General features: G+C 39.3%; 1 long non-coding RNA gene across 1 annotated transcript in view; it reads left to right on the top strand.

The window, feature by feature from the left end:
• LOC125100730 (uncharacterized) overlaps positions 1-16208 on the top strand; it is a 73332-nt gene that overhangs the window by 836 nt on the left and 56288 nt on the right. Inside the window, exon 2 of the long non-coding RNA XR_007127633.1 lies at positions 15990-16115. This is a non-coding gene — a long non-coding RNA (uncharacterized LOC125100730). The remainder of the gene's footprint in view (positions 1-15989; positions 16116-16208) is intronic.

The raw sequence follows: 16208 nt of genomic DNA, 5'->3' as shown, positions 1-16208 counted from the left end.
AATCTGAGATCAGTGACCATCTCTCTCCATTCATCTTTGTCTCATTCAATTTATATTATCTTTAAGATAAGTAGATTTTTTAAAAATCACTTCCTGAATTATTAATCAACTCCAATCTCCAAAGTCGCCTTGTTTCACATCTTCTTTTCTTTCTCTGTGTAATTTGCCCGAAGCGTTTTCTTCTCATAATTATTAAGTCTAGCCTAATTATTCCTTTGAAGACACCTCTAATTGGGATTCACAATTCATATGCCATTAATTTCAGCCTGTCCTCTGACCCTTTTCAAGCAAATCTGGGAAACAGGCCAGAAGAGTTTACAATTATTCTAAGGAAGGGCTGTGATATTCTAAGCATCTTGCACAAAACCACCAACCTAGTATACCAGAATTACTCCCACAGTGTTTATCCCTAATACAAAAAGCTTAATTCAACTCTGTAAGCAAATTCTGAATTACAGCATTTTTAGCTGAAAATTCTGGGTTACGATCCTTCTTAACAGTAAGCAACAGAGGTCACTGAATTTCAATGTCAACAACTTATGTGGTCGGAAACATGAAGTCAACATTTATGAAACACCTAAAAGATAATTGATTTTACTTATTAATTATGAGAACCTAATCTAGAGTATTTAGGATAAATACGTTGAATTTCACCCTTACTGTTCATCTGGTAGCTACTTTTTTAGATTAAAGAGTTAAGTAACATGAAACTTGCAATGCTTCAGGTTTTGAAACAGAGAGACTGAAAATCTATTTCAGGTATGGAAATTCCAGGAATTTGAGGTGATGTCTTTTGCAGACAGGTTGGGCTGCTCCTTAGAAACAGTGGTTGAGGAGCTACTGGATGTCAGAGGTTGTTTGCAGTACTAATGCCCATGCAAGTGTTCAGTTTGTAGGAGTCTGATGGGAGGCCAGTCATCAGGTTTGGTGAAGGACAGGGACAGGCTGTCTATGGTGCCTGGCTGTGTGGCACCTGAGTGGCTGGAAATGCCCCTTAGGGTCTTGGATATTTTTTAAATGTGCTCAAGTATTAGAAATTTGTAACTGTTCGCTCAGGGACATAGAGAGTAACATGTTTTTAAAAGATTTCTCTAGTGGGGCGCCTGGGTGGCTTAGTTGTAAAGCGGCTGCCTTCAACTCAGGTCATGATATGGTATCATGGGATCATGGTATCATATGGAGTCATGGGATGGAGCCCTGTATCCGGCTCCCTGCTCAGCAGGAAGCCTGCTTCTCCCTTTCCCTACCCCTACTTGTGTTCCCTCTCTCACTGTCAAATAAATAAAATCTCAAAAAAAAAAAGATTTCTCTAGAAAACGGAGCATATTATTCATAAGTTACATAATCGTTATAACCATCAACTATTTCTATTTCATTACATCTTCATAAAAACACATCATTAGGGGACATTAAATGGCTCTACACACCCATATTTTCACACTTCTTCCTTTGGCCTGAGCGGCCTTATGTGGCCTGGCCCCTGCCTCTCTTTCCATTTCTTTCTTCCACTAGAGTGAAACCACAGTGGTTTCTTTGCTATTTCTGGAACAAGCCAAGCACATTTGTGCCTTGGATTTTTTTAATAGACTTTATTTTTTTAGAGAAGTTTTAGGTTCATGGCAAAATTGAGCAGAAGGTACAAGAGATTTTCCATATACCCATTTCATCCATGTGCATAGTCTCCTCCCCACTATCAACATTTCCAGTCAGAGTAATGCATTGGTTACTGTTGATTAACCTGCACTGGCACATAGTTATTGCTCAAAGTCCGTAATTGACATAAGGATTCTTAGTGTTGTACCTTCTATAGATTTGGACAAATGAATAATGACATGTATCTGCATCTATCATTGTAATATCATACAGATTAGTTTCACTACCCTAAAAATCATCTGTTCTCTGCCTATTCATCTCTTCTTCCCTCCTAACCCCTGGCAAACATTGATCTTTTCTACTGTCTCCATAGTTTTGCCTCTTCCAGAGTGTCATACAGTTGGAATTGTACAGTATGTAGCCTTTAACCTTCCTCCATGTCTCTTCATAGCTTGATAGCTCATTTCTTCTTAGCCATAACAATATTCCGTTGTCTGTATGGGTCACAATTTATTTATTACTTACCTACCTGAATGATATCTCAGTTGCTTCTAGATTTTGGCAACTATGAATAAAGCTGCTATAAACATCCCTCTGCACGTTTTTGTCTGGATGTAAGTTTTAAACTCCTTTGGGTAAATGCCAAGGAGTAGGATTACTGGATTGTATGGTGAGGGTATATTTAGTTTTGTAAGAAACTGCCAACTTCCAAAACAACTCTACCACTTTACATTACCACCAGCATGAATGAGAATTCCTGTTACTCCACATCCTTGTTAGCATTTGGTATTGTCAGTGTTCTGGATTTTGGCCATTCTGGTAAGTGTGTAGTGGTATCTTATTGTTTTAATCTGCATTTCCCTGATGACATATGATGTAGAGCATTTTTTCATGTGCTGATTTGCTATCCATATATCTTCTGCAGAGAGGTAGTCTGTTAAGATCTTTGGCCCATAAGGGTTGTTACCTTATTGTTGAGTGTTTAAGAATTTTTCTGTATATTGGAAATAAATCTTTTTTTTTTCTTTTAAAATTTATTCATTCAACACAGAGAGAGAGAGATCACAAGTAGGCAGAGAGGCAGGCAGAGAGAGAGGAGGAAGCAGGCTCCCTGCTGTGCAGAGAGCCCGATGCGGGGCTCTATCCCAGGGCCCTGAGATCATGACCTGAGCCGAAGGCAGAGGCTTAACCCACTGAGCCACCGAGGCGCCCCTGGAAATAAATCTTTTATCACGTGTCCTTTGCAAATATTGCTCTCGGTCTGTGACTTGTCTTCTCATACTCTTGGCATTGTCTTTCACGAAGCATATGTTTTTAATTTTAATGAAGTCCAGCTTATCAATTATTTCTTTCATGGATCCCACCTTTGGAGTTATGTCTAAAAAGTCATTGCCATGCCCAAGGTCATCTAGATTTTCTCTTATGTTATCTTCTATGAGTTTTATAATCTGCATTCCATATTGAGGTCTCTGATCCATTTTAATTTATTTTTGTGGGAGGTGTAAGGTCTGTGTCTAGGTTTATTTCTTTTTCCATGCAGATGTCCAGCTGCTCTGGCACCAGTTGTCAAAAAGACTATCTGTGCCTCTTTGTGTTGTCTTTGCTCCTTTGCCAAAGATCAGTTGACTATATTCATATAAAACTGTTTCTGAGCTCTCTATTCTGTCCCATTGATCTGTCTGTCTGTTCTTTCACCAATACCACACTGCTTAACTGCAGCCCTAGAGGAAGACTTAAAGTAGTGTCAGTCCTCTCTGTTCTTCTACTTCAGTATTGTCTTGGCGATTCAGTCTTCTGCCTCTCCATGTAAACTTTATGAAGAGTGTTGATCTAGAAGATAAAGCTGGGATTTTTGAAAGGTTTTAAAAATATTTCATTTATTTGTCAGAGAGAAAAAGAGAGAGAGAACACAAACAGTGAGATTGGCAGGCAGAGGGAGAAGCAGGCTCCCTGCTGAGCAAGGAGCCCATAGCAGGACTCAATCCCAGGACCCTGGGGTCCCGACCTGAGCCAAAGGCAAATGCTTAACCAGCTGAGCCACCCAGGCATCTCAATGCTTAGATTTTGATTAGGATTACATGGAATCTACAGATCAAGTTGGAAAGAGCTGACATCTTGAGTATTCCTATCCAAGAACATGGAATATCCTCCTTTTACTTAGTTACTTAATTTCTTTCAACAGAGTTTTATTTCTCCTCATAGAGATCTTGTACATATGTTGTCAGATTTATACCTAAGTATTTCATTTCCAGAGGGTACTAAGGTACATGGAATCATGTTTTCAATTTCAATTCCACTTGTTCATTGTTAGTATGTGCAGGAAAACAATTGGTTTTTGCATATTAACTGTGCATCCTGCTATCTTGCTATAATCACTTTTGAGCTCTAGGGGTGGGGAGAAGGATTTAATTGATTCTCTTGGGTTTTCTACATAGACAATCATGTCATCTGCAAACAAAGACGATTTTCTTTCTTCCTGATCTGTATACCTTTTATTTTGTGGTCTTCTTCATTGCATTAGCTAGGACTTCCATTATGATGTTGAAAAACATCGGTGAAGAAGACTTCTTTGCCTTGTTCCTGATCTTAGTGAGAATGCTTCAGGCTTTTTACCGTTAAGTGCAATGTTAGGCATAAGGTCTTTTTGTAGATATTCTTTATCAAGTTGAGGAAGTTCCCATCTATTCTTAGTTTACTGAACGTTTTTATCATGAATGGGTCTTGGGTTTTATCAAATGATTTTTCTGCTTCTATTGAAATGATCATTATGATTTTTCTTCTTTGACTTATTGATATGATAGGTTATATTAATTGATTTTCAAATGTTGACTCAGCCTGGCATACCTACATGATCCCACTTGGTCATGGTATATAATTTGTTTTATGTGCTATTGGATTTGATTTGATAATATTTTGTTGTATTTATGCTCATGAGAGATATTCATCTGTAGTTTTCTTGTGACATCTGTTTGGTTTGGGTATTAGAGTGATGCTGGCCTCATAGAATGAGTTAGGAAGTATTTCCTCTGCATCTATCTTCTGAAAGAGATTGTAGGGAATTTGTATAATTTCTTCCTTAAATGTTTGGTGGAATTCACCAGTGAACCTGTAAGGGCCTATTCAGCCAGAGTGGCCCCACCCTGGTTGAACTGCCATTTTGTTGTAAAACTTAAATTGACCTTGCCCCGCCTAGGGGAACTTACTTAAAACAAGTCCCGGAAACCAGTCCCAGGCAACAAAGTCCAAGTACAAGGGTGGGTCATACCAGGTGGAGGTATTCAATCAGTGGTGGCGCACACTGTCTCCTAGCTACCAAGGAGTATGAGCCCCGCCCTTTGGGAGCCTTTTGGCACCAATCCTAACCAAGGTGTGATAGGCTAAATCAAATGTCTACTAGGGTAAATTGTAATTCAATTGGTCACCTAGCATCACTGTGGAGTTTCCTGTGTGTGTTACAATCTCATTGGCCACCTGTGTGTGGCCAGGCCCAACCACATGGCCTTTGCTTTACAAAAGTTAGTCTGGAAAGCAGGGAGGGGTCGTCCTCTCTGTAGGGGCGGCCACGACCAGTCTGTTTGACGGTTAGTCTGATTCCTGATGCTGGGCGTGAAATAAGGCTTTGCTTGACCTTCGCTTTGTATCAGTCTCACTCCTTTAATCACGGACCCATTATTGGGGTACCCAATTTTGGGGGACCCAAAAATCCCACCTGGGCCCAGTACTATTTGTTTTGGAAGGTTTTTCATTATATTGGGCCTATGCAGTTGTCTATTTCTTCTTATGTGAATTTTGGCATATTGTGTCTTTTAAAGAATTCGTCCATTGCGAGTAGGTTATCACATTTGTAGGCACAGAGTTGTTCATAGTATTCATTACTCTTTTAATGTCCATGAGATCGGTAGTTATATTTCTTCTTTAATTTCTGATAGTAGTAATTTGTGTTCTGTTTCTTAGCCTGGCTAGAGGCTTATTGATCTTTTCAAAGAAACAGCTTTCGATTTCATTGGTTCTATTGATTTTCTGTTTTCAATTTCATTGATTTGTGCTCTTTTTTTTAATTATTTCTTTTCTTCTATTTACTTTTTATTTAACTTGCTCTTCTGTTTTTGTTTCTGACGGTGGGAGCTTTGATAATTGAGTTTAGATTTTTCTGCTTTTCTAATATATGCACTCACAGCTGTACATTTCCCTTTGACTGTTCTCACTGCATCCTACCTCTCACATTTTGTTACATTGTCTTTCCATTTTCATGTAGTAAAAAATATTTAATTTCTCTTGAGATTTCTTCTTTGATCCATGTGTTATTTAGATTATGTTGTTTAATCTCCATGTATTTGGGTATTTTCTAGCTACTTTTCTGTTACTGATTTTTAGTTTAGTTCCACTGTAGTTTGAGAGGAGACATTATATGATATCTATTCTTTTAAATTTGTTAAGGGGTGTTTTATGGCCCGAAGTATGGTCGATTTTGGTGAATGTTCTATATGAGTTTGAGAAAAATCTTTATTCTGCTGTTGTTGGATGAAGTAGTCTATACCTTTCTATTTTTATATAAAGCTAATTGAGGGTGTTGTTGAGTTCAGCTATGTTCTTACTGATTTTCTGCTTGCTGGATCTGTCCATTTCTTTTCTTTCTTTTTCTTTCCTTTTTTTTTTTTTTGAGATTTTATTTATTTGAGAGAGAGAGAGTGAGTGAGCACAAGCAGGAGGAGGGGCAGAGGGAGAAGCCAACTCCTCACTGAGCAGGGAGCCCCATGCGAGGCTCAATCCTGGGACTCCAGGATCATGACATAAACAGAAGGCAGACATTCAACCAACTGAGCCACCGAGGCGCCCTTGGATTGTCCATTTCTTATAGAGAGGTGTTGAAATTTCCCAACTATAATAGTAGATTCATCTATTTCTCTTTGAAGTCTTGTCAGTTTTTGCCTCATGTATTTTGCCACTGTGTTGTTTGTGCATAATGTTACAAATTATGTCTTCTTGGGGAATTGACCTCTTTATCATTGTATAATGTCTTTCTCTATCCCTGATAACTTTCCTTATTTTGAAATCTGCTCTGTCCAAAATTATTATAGCTAGTCCTGCTTTCTTCTGATTAGTGTTAACATGGTATATGTTTCTTCATCCATTTACTTTTAATCTGTATGTCTTTATATTTCAAGTGGATTTTTTAATAGACAACATATAATTGGGTCTTGATTTTCAATCCATTCCAACAATCTTTGTCTTAAAACTGGTACATTTAGACCATTGACATTCAAAGTGATTATTGATTGAATTGGGTTACTATCTACCATATTTGTTACTGCTTTCAAATTGTTGCCCTTGTTCTCTGTTTCCATTTTTGTCTTCTACTCTTTTTCTGCCATTTGTGGCTTTAAGTGAACATTTAATGATTCCATTTTTTCTCTTTCCTTACATATCAATTATACTTCTTTTTTAGTAGCTCCCCTAGAGTTTGCAGTATGCATTTACAACTAATCCAAACCTGCTTTCAAATAACACTATACTATTTCATGGGTAGTGTGAATAGCAATATAACAACAAAATAATACTAATTCCCTCCTGTTCCTTGTTTTACTGATATCATCCATTTCACGTATCTATAAGCACACATAATGTGTAGCCAAATAAAGCATTGCTATTATTTTTTTGAACAGTTATCTATTAGATCAATTAAGAAAAATAAGAGATTTTATTCTACCTTTCCTTCTTCCTTCTCCAATATTCTTTCTTTCTTTATGTAGATTGGAGTTTCTAATCTATACCATATTCCTTCTCCCTGAAGATCTTCTAACATTTCTTGCAAAGCAGGTCTACTGCCAATAAATTCTACCCATTTTTGTTTGTCTGAGAAGTCTTAATTTCTCAGGCTTTGGAATTCCAACATCCCTGACATATATGAACCTGATTGTTATACTTGCTCTCTCTCTCTCTATTTCAACTGTGGGGTGTTTTGTTTTGGGGTTTTTTGTTTGTTTGTTTTGCCTTTTAGTATGCCTTGTAATATTTTCTTCACAGCCAGGCATGTTTTACTAGGTAAAAGGAACTTTTGTAAATAGGCCTTTTGTTATGTGTGGCAAGGTACAGTGGGGAAGAGAAATATTTTATGATGATGATTAGGCTGCAGTCTTTTAGTGAGCCTCTGCCTCAGGACTGTGAACTTCACATGTGCTTCTCAGTTTTTTCCCTTCCCATAAGTAGCACAGAATGGCTACAGTGAGCTAGAATTGGTTATTCCCTTTCCTCCGTGTCAGTTGGGCCCCAATATAACTCCAGCATGCTAGGCTCGGGTTAAATAGTTTCTCCTGAGGTCAGACCTTGTTAAAAGAACAGAATGTTCTAGCATATTTAAAAATGGTTTCTTTTCCCCTTCCCCTGCCAGAAGCACTAGAAGATTTTTCTCCACTATTCACTGTGAAGACCTGGTAGAGATCCAGGGGTGAAACTCACAAAAGTGTAGGGATGCTTTAATTACTGGGTTTCCCAAAAGTTTTTAACTCTGAGTTGTCCACACTGATCCTCCAGCAACTCACCAATTACAGTTCAGGTTTTCCTACCATAGCACTATTTCCTACAGAGATTTGTGCTCTGATATATTGGGATTCTCTGTATTCGTCTGTCATTCTCTCCACTATGGATATAGTGGTTTGCCCTGTGACCTCACATCTCTTATGGATCTAAGAAGATTTTATTTTTTCAGTTTACTTAGCTTTTTACTTCTCCTTAGAATGGAGTAGCAACTTACAAGCTCCTTACATGTCAGACCAGAAACCACAACTTGCCTCAGGTTTTGTCTTTGCTGGTTTTTTTGTTTGTTTTGTTTTGTTTTGTTTCTATCTGGAATCTTCTTCCCCCTGAGATCCACCGTGCTGCATCTCCACTTCATTCACAATCACTGTGGCTCCTCTATCCCTCTTTTCTTCTTCTGCCTTAGAGAAACCCAAAGTAAGATGGAGAGGGCCTGGGTCCTGGGGTCACCAGCCCTCATCAGACTTTATGAAAAGAGAAACCTTTGTTGGTTAAGCCACTGAGATTGCATGATTTGTTTATTGATGCAGCTGACTTTAATTATCTTAAGTAATACTCTCTCCCTCCTTTGCACCACCCCTCACCATCATCCAGTGCTCCTTTTTGTAGCACTGATTACCTACCATAAACAGATGTATATATTAATTGTCTCCTTTGTATATATTAATTTGTCTCCTTTTCAGAGCAGGAAAAGGAGACAAATAACCAATAATAATAATAATAATTAGGTAATAATAATAACTACCTACCATAAACACATGTATGTATTAATTGTCTCCTTTGTATATATTAATTTGTCTCCTTTCCAGAACAGGAAGTTTGTCCTGGGCATTGAGGATACAGCAATGAACAAAATAGTCGTGGTAGGCAACTAGCAAATATTTGTTCATTGAATTTCCTCCCTGGAGTCAGCTATTCTCAGCAGCTCTTCATGTGTCTGGGTCTTTTTGTCTCTGCCCCTCTGTTTCCAGCTATAACAAAATGCTTCTAAGGGCAATTAAATGACACATCTCTTCAAATCAACAACCTTAAAGCTACCTCAACAACCCAGAACAGTACTCCAGATTTCCTGAGATTGCTGGAAATTCACCATTGGTTGATTTATATTTGTATTTGGCTGTTTGTATAGTATTATAAATTACACTATATTTATATTTACTTGAAAGCTCTTTGTAAAATATACCAAACATTACACAAATATATACATAGGATTTCATAAGAACTTTCACTTCTTAAAATCTTCTTTCCTGCTGTGCTTTCACCACAGCTCTTCCAGGGCCAGAGCAGATATTATCTCAACTGTCGCAGAGCAGGAAACCCAACCTCAGAGGGGTCTCTCATGACATCACATGGTGGAGGAGTAGGCCAGGGGCTACTTAGCTGTCCTGAGAACTTTCACTTTCTGAATCATAGATCTGCCCCATTCTGGCTCCATAAAACTGCTGTTATTGAAGAGTAATGACCACTTGCTGGAACCTTTGTACCTTAGAATTAATAGAAGGCCTGGATTCAAAGAAAGTGCTAGGTCTGGAAGGAAAGCCACTTACTGTACCTCTTTGTCTACTTGGTTTCACCAGGAGTATAAGCTACATGAGGACAGGGATTTTATCTGCTTCGTTCACTGCTGTATGCTCTGCATATTAGGTCAAATGAATATTTTTCAAATGAATGAATAAATGAATGAACAAATGAAGCTTTTTGAACCTGTTTCTCAGTCTGAAAAATGGGAATAAAAAACTCACTTCAGGGGGTCATAACAGGACTTAATGACGTAATAAGTTCATATAGTGTTCTTAAGTTCACACAACACTCAGGATGTAAAATTAATTTTAGTGTAATTTAAAATATAGTTGAATTATTAATTAAAATTAATTTCTCAAATTGTATAATTTGTTTATGAGGTGAGTGGAGAGCTCATTGACTTGGATGTATTTTCATATTTGGATTTTACGATGTGCATTTCTGCAGTATTATGTATAGCTGAGAATGTACCACAAGTCTTTAAAAAATTATCCACTGCTGTTAAAGAAATCCCTCATTTTTCAAAACTGGACCTCTTTCACACATAACTCATTCCTACTCCAAAATCAAACCAAGGACCTGATCCAATATTCATTACCTGATAGCCCCTTTTATAAATTTTTCTCTTTCCTCAAATATGTGTTTCCTTAATTAACTCAGCTAGTAGCTGATGAGTGTGTTCTTATAGATACTTTTCTGTCCTCCTTTTGAATAGTGACCTGTTTTTCTTCCCATCATCAGTATATACACAATGTCATAGTTTATAAATCAGCTTTCCTTAATGTTTTATACCAGAAGACACAAATTGCCAAGCCATGGCCTGAATCTGGCTGAGTTGTTTAGTTTGACTGGCATTTAAAATGTAGGAGACTTCTCATTCATTAAAAAATAGGGACTTTTTACTTCTTTTGGAAAAAAAAAAAAATCAGAAGATCTGGCTACACTGGGCCAGCACCTCTGCATAGCAATTATTAGCTTGTCCCCTTTACAGAGGGCTGTTGTTGCTAATTTATCACAGTCCCCACTACTCTTTGGTGTCTTATAACCAAGACTACCTTCCATCTCAGGCCCTGTAGACCTAGACAGTTTGTCCCTCACACAGCTTTCAGGAAGAGAACAATCACCCCATCACCCTATGGCATCAGCACGGATAATTCAAATCTCTCTCTGCCACAGCTCTCTTCTGAGCTCCACACTCATTTCCACATATATTCTGGACATTCTCCACAGAATATCTGTCAGTCTGTCCTTCCTTCTTTGCTTGCTTCCTTCCGTCAAGAAAATAGGCGCCAGAATGTAAAGAAGATACCTGCTTTATCCCTTATGTAGCTGGTGGGTGAAATTGGCATGCATGGAAACCATATGGCATGTGCTGTGGTTAAAGTGTATGCAGGAAGTTATGGAACTTAGCAGACCAGGAAGGGAAGTAGGGGAGTAGTCAGGGAAGGCTTTTGGAAGCAAATCGAAGCTGATTTGATTAACTCGGGCAAAAATGGGATGGGAGAACGGTAGAGGATGACATTTTTTCCAAGAGCATTGATAGAAGCCAGAAACATTAAGGGCCCATTCTGCCTCCTTCATTTATTGTACCAATGTTTGAGTGTCTATTCTGTGCAGGCCATTCATAGAACTAGTGGTAACCAAGACTGAAATAGTCCCATGGAACTTAGAATCGAGAGGAGTCTGGGAAACCAAGTAGATGGAGGGTCATTCCCTGAGAAAAGGCATCCATGAGAGTCCAGGGAGGTGAATGTAGTTTTGGATATTGAGCTTGAGGAACCTGCACCCTGGTGGAAATGCCCAGTAGGCAGTTGCACAAAAGTCTGGAATCTAGAGAGAGATGGGGGCAGACATGAAATTAGAAGTTATGGGGCGCCTGGGTGGCTCAGTGGGTTAGGCCGCTGCCTTCGGCTCAGGTCATGATCTCAGGGTCCTGGGATCGAGTCCCACATCGGGCTCTCTGCTCGGCAAGAAGCTTGCTTCCCTCTCTCTCTCTCTGCCTGCCTCTCCGTCTACTTGTGATCTCTCTCTGTCAAATAAATAAATAAATAATCTTTAAAAAAAAAAAAAAAGAAGTTAGTCCACAGGTGGTAAATGAGGAGCTGTGAAGTAGGAAATTACCAGAATGAAAGAGCATACACAAGAGATAGGAACAGCAGACTGATGACTAGAGCCTCCTTCAGGCACTCCTTTTCCTCTGCCAAGGAGGGATTGCATAGGTAAGAAGAAACATAAGAGGGTCATGTCTTAGAAAATAAGAGAAAACAATTTCAGGGAAGAAGGGGAAAGATCATATCAGAAAACAATGAAGACCATCCATTTAGATTTAGCCAAAGAGGTCATTCAACAGATTCACAGTGTCCCAACCCCTTTGGCTGACCACAGATCTGCTGCCTCTTGGGTTTTTTTCCCCTGATGATGCTGTTAGCATGCAGAGATGCTCCTACAGAGGAAACTTCAGTTGCCACTGACTCCTACTGCTGCTCCTTCATTTCCTGCCTGTACCCTGAAGGTAGCCCCTCTTACCCAGTCAACTACCCTACACATTTAGGCTGTATTTCTTACTGTAATGGATTGTTGCAAATGCCCTTTGAAATTCTGGTATTACTTACTTCTCTCTTCAGCCATACTAGCTTTTGCTCCATTTCCTCATCAGGCTATATGGGTGTTGAGATTTCACATAAACTCTTTCTTTTACCTGGAGTACCCACCTTTCTTCACATGCTTGGCAAAACCATTAGTCATCTTTCAAAATCCTGTGTCTCTTCTCCCAAGAAGCTTTTGGTAGAATAACTGATTCCTTCCCTTAAGTTCTCAAAGCATTCTGTTCATACCTGTTTCATGGAGTCTATACCAGTATGTTATAGATGCGTTACCAACCTGCCCATCTGCCCCCTTTACATGATTTCAGATGAACACTCCAAGAGTTTGAGTTGATGGTTTTCACACACTGCCGTTATCCTTGGTTTATACCTGTATTCTCTGTGGCTGTCTTAATGGCAGGAATGAATACAGGGGGATAGTCAACTATTTCTTTTTTTTTTTTTTTAAGATTTTATTCATTTATTTGAGAGAGAGAGAGAGCATGAGAGGAAAGAGATCAGGGGGAGAAGCAGAATCCCTGGTGAGCAGAAAGCCTGATGTGGGACTCGATCCTGGGACTCCAGGGTCATGACCTGAGCTGAAGGCAGTCGCTCAACCAACTGAGCCACCCAGGTTCCCCGATAGTCAACTATTTCACATTGAAAGTAATCAGATGTGTAGTAGCTACAGGAAATGTAAACATATTATAAATGTGGACATTGACCAACTTTGGGAGGAGAATTAAAGGAGCTGTTGTGGGATAAACACGGTGGGTTTTAGTTCCTAGATGCGTAAGTGGAAAGAATCTTCTGTGTTCATCCTTTAGCTCAAAAAAGAAAAATGTCATTTTTAAAGTTAAAGTATAGGAGATTGGGGATGGAGGAGCATCCTATTACTCCAAAAAAAAAACCTAGTATTCTCAGAGATCCCTACCTTCCCTTATTGCTGATAATGTTGGCCTTCTCTGGAGCAGCTGTGTCCATAATTCTCTAATTCTAATGGGACCATTATCTCATTAACATATCAGGAGTCCATTCATTCATCTTGCCTGGAGGTCAGAAATTACAGGAGAATCTAAAATTCAAAGAAGTAAATCAACAAGCAAACCTACAGTATAAACAATCAAACAAAACCTTAGTAAAATTTTACTAAAGATTGATTTTCACAATATATTGAGAACTCCTCTAAGACCCTGATCAAAACATACTAATGTCTAAGACAAGGAAATGATTGGAAGAGAAATAATATGTATATAATAGAACATTTGTCACACTAAGAACTTAACATAGCTTTGTAGAAGAGTATTGCTATCTACAAATTAGAGTTTGTTAGGGTAACACTATGAGCTAATCTAGCAATCTATCCTACATGGGCTAGGTACAGAGCAGAACTATTATTTAAACATGAGAGGTGGATGCTTCAGTATGAGATATAAATAACATTTTAAGTAAGAAGTCATCAATTCAAACACCTGCATGGTACAGGCAAGTCACATGATCAGGCCTGTTGGAGGGGTCCAGACAGTTAGGGAGTTGGGGGCTTGCAGTAAACTGAGGAGAGAGTATCTCATCTAAAGAGAACAGAGATTCATCCCCTGCCCCTTGGTAACAGGCCAGGTATGGACTCTATATTGCCATATGACTTGATTTTGCTAAGAAGCCAGTAGCCTTCATGTGTATATCAAAATGTCCTGCTTTTTAAGACATTATGTGAGTCAAATGACATGTCTCTGAAGGCAACATTTGCTCTATTGGCTTCCAGTTTGCAGCACTCATTTTGAAAGTCCAGGTTACTTCTTACCTACCTTAATCCTTGCTGGAGAAAACATCTGAGCCCTGTGAGGTGATGCTGCATAGCATAAACTGTATTTCTCCTGGAGATGCTTTAAGAGCTTCAAGGAGCTCAGGCCACAAGCAAAACAGTCATCTGGAGGAGAATTGCCCATTTCCAATCAGGGTAGTAGAACTGATTTTCTCCAGAGCAGCTATGAACCTGCGCCTCCTTTAGAGAAAATCTCTGCTCCCTTTAAGATAACAAATGTCATTCAAATGTCTCTTGTCACAACAGGAAAAGGCAGGCTGCTTGGGATTAAACATTTTCCCTGTCCCATCTATGCATATTGGCCCAACTGATAGAACTTGTTTATAAAAATCAGAGGAAGTTGGGGCACCTGGGTGGCTCAGTGGGTTAAAGCCTCTGCCTTCGGCTCAGGTCATGATCTCGGGGTCCTGGGATCGAGCCCCGCATCAGGCTCTCTGCTCAGCGGGGAGCCTGCTTCCCTCTCTCTCTCTCTGCCTGCCTCTCTGCCTACTTGTGATCTCTCTCTCTCTCTGTCAAACAAATAAAATCTTAAAAAAAAAACAAAAACCCTGATGCTTGGAATCAAACTATAAATGACTGATATATGTGACGATATATGGGAGTATATGAGAAAATACTTTAAAAAAAATCAGAGGAGGAGTGAGGAGTAGTGGAATGGATCAGATGACTTTTCTTTTTTTTTCTTTTTTAGAGATTTTATCTGACAGAGATATCACAAATAGGCAGAGAGGCAGGCAGAGAGAGAGGGAGAAGCAGGCTCCCCACTGAGCAGAGAGCCCAATGCAGGGCTCGATCCCAGTACCCTGAGATCATGACCTGAGCCGAAGGCAGAGGCTTAACCCACTGAGCCACCCAGGCGCCCCCAGATGACTTTTCAATGGCAGAAACAGCACTGACATCAACAAATTTGCTTCAAGATCTACCGCGCCACTAAATGCCATCATCACAGTTTTCTTTCTTTTTTTTTTTATATTTTATTTATTTATTTATTTGATGAGCAGAGAGAGAGAGAGCAAGCACAAGTAGCAGAGCAGCACGTAGAGAGAGAGGTAGAATCAGGCTTCCCACTGAGCAGGGAGCCCAATGTGGAGCTTCATCCCAGGATGCTGGGATCATGACCCAAGACGAAGGTAGATGCTTAACTGACTGAGCAACCCTCACGGCCTGTCTGGGTATATTTCTGAGTCAATTTAGAAAACTGTGATGAGGGACGCTTGGGTGGCTCCATTGGTTATGCGTCTGCCTTCGGCTCAAGTCCTGTTCCCGGGGTCCTGGGATTGAGCCCCACACTGGGCTCCCTGCTCAGTGGGAAGCCTGCTTCTCCCTCTCCCTGTGCCCCTCTCCCTGCTTGTGCACACTCCCTCTCTCTCTTTCTCTCACTCTCTCTCTCTCTGTGTCAAATAAATAAATAAATCTTTAAAAGAAAAAAATATACCTAGAGAAGAATTTGAAAAGGAAAAAGTATATATTGGATTCATTTTATCTAGGATATTACACACATACATATGCATATATCAGAGACACTGCTTTTATATTGGATAAATTTTTTTAAAAATTAAAGTTCAGGTAAATAAAACTGAATAAAAATTCACTGAACATGGACAATTTTCTTTTTAGCAAATCTTATGAATGAATTCCTTAGGAAAGAATCCTTTTAACATATGAAACAGACATGTAGAGGTTCCTTATACATTTACATTCCTATATAAATTCATACAAATTCTATAAATTTATGTTTCCATATTAAATATCTGGAGATGAGTCTGATAGCTAAATCAGACATGTAGAAAAATTATAAACCTGACATATTTTTTTGAACAGCATTGTTTTACTGGGAAATACATAAGAGGCTTAAGCTTTATGCCTTGATGCAAAGAGGCAGGGTGGGTTGGGAGCTAGCAGAAGACCTCACACTGTGTCATTTCTGTGTCTGTAAGGGAAGAGCGTTTGCACCACCAGGTAGACTACCAAAGCTGAACTCTCAGGAGGAAGAGATTTTGCCCCAATGAGATAATCAGGCTCTTCTCAACCCCAGCAGACTCCCAGGGGACCCAGCTTCCACGGTAAGTCAAACTACTACTAAAGGAAACGGAATGCATGTTCCTATCTAACTAAAGTGGGATTTTTTCCTTCCAGAGGAATCCTAAGAAAGCTGT

This window comes from Lutra lutra, chromosome 5 (assembly GCF_902655055.1).
Source record: "Lutra lutra chromosome 5, mLutLut1.2, whole genome shotgun sequence".
NCBI classification, from domain to species: Eukaryota; Metazoa; Chordata; class Mammalia; order Carnivora; family Mustelidae; genus Lutra; species Lutra lutra.
The sequence above is the reverse complement of the archived record's forward strand: the minus strand, read 5'-3'. Positions and strand labels throughout refer to the sequence as shown.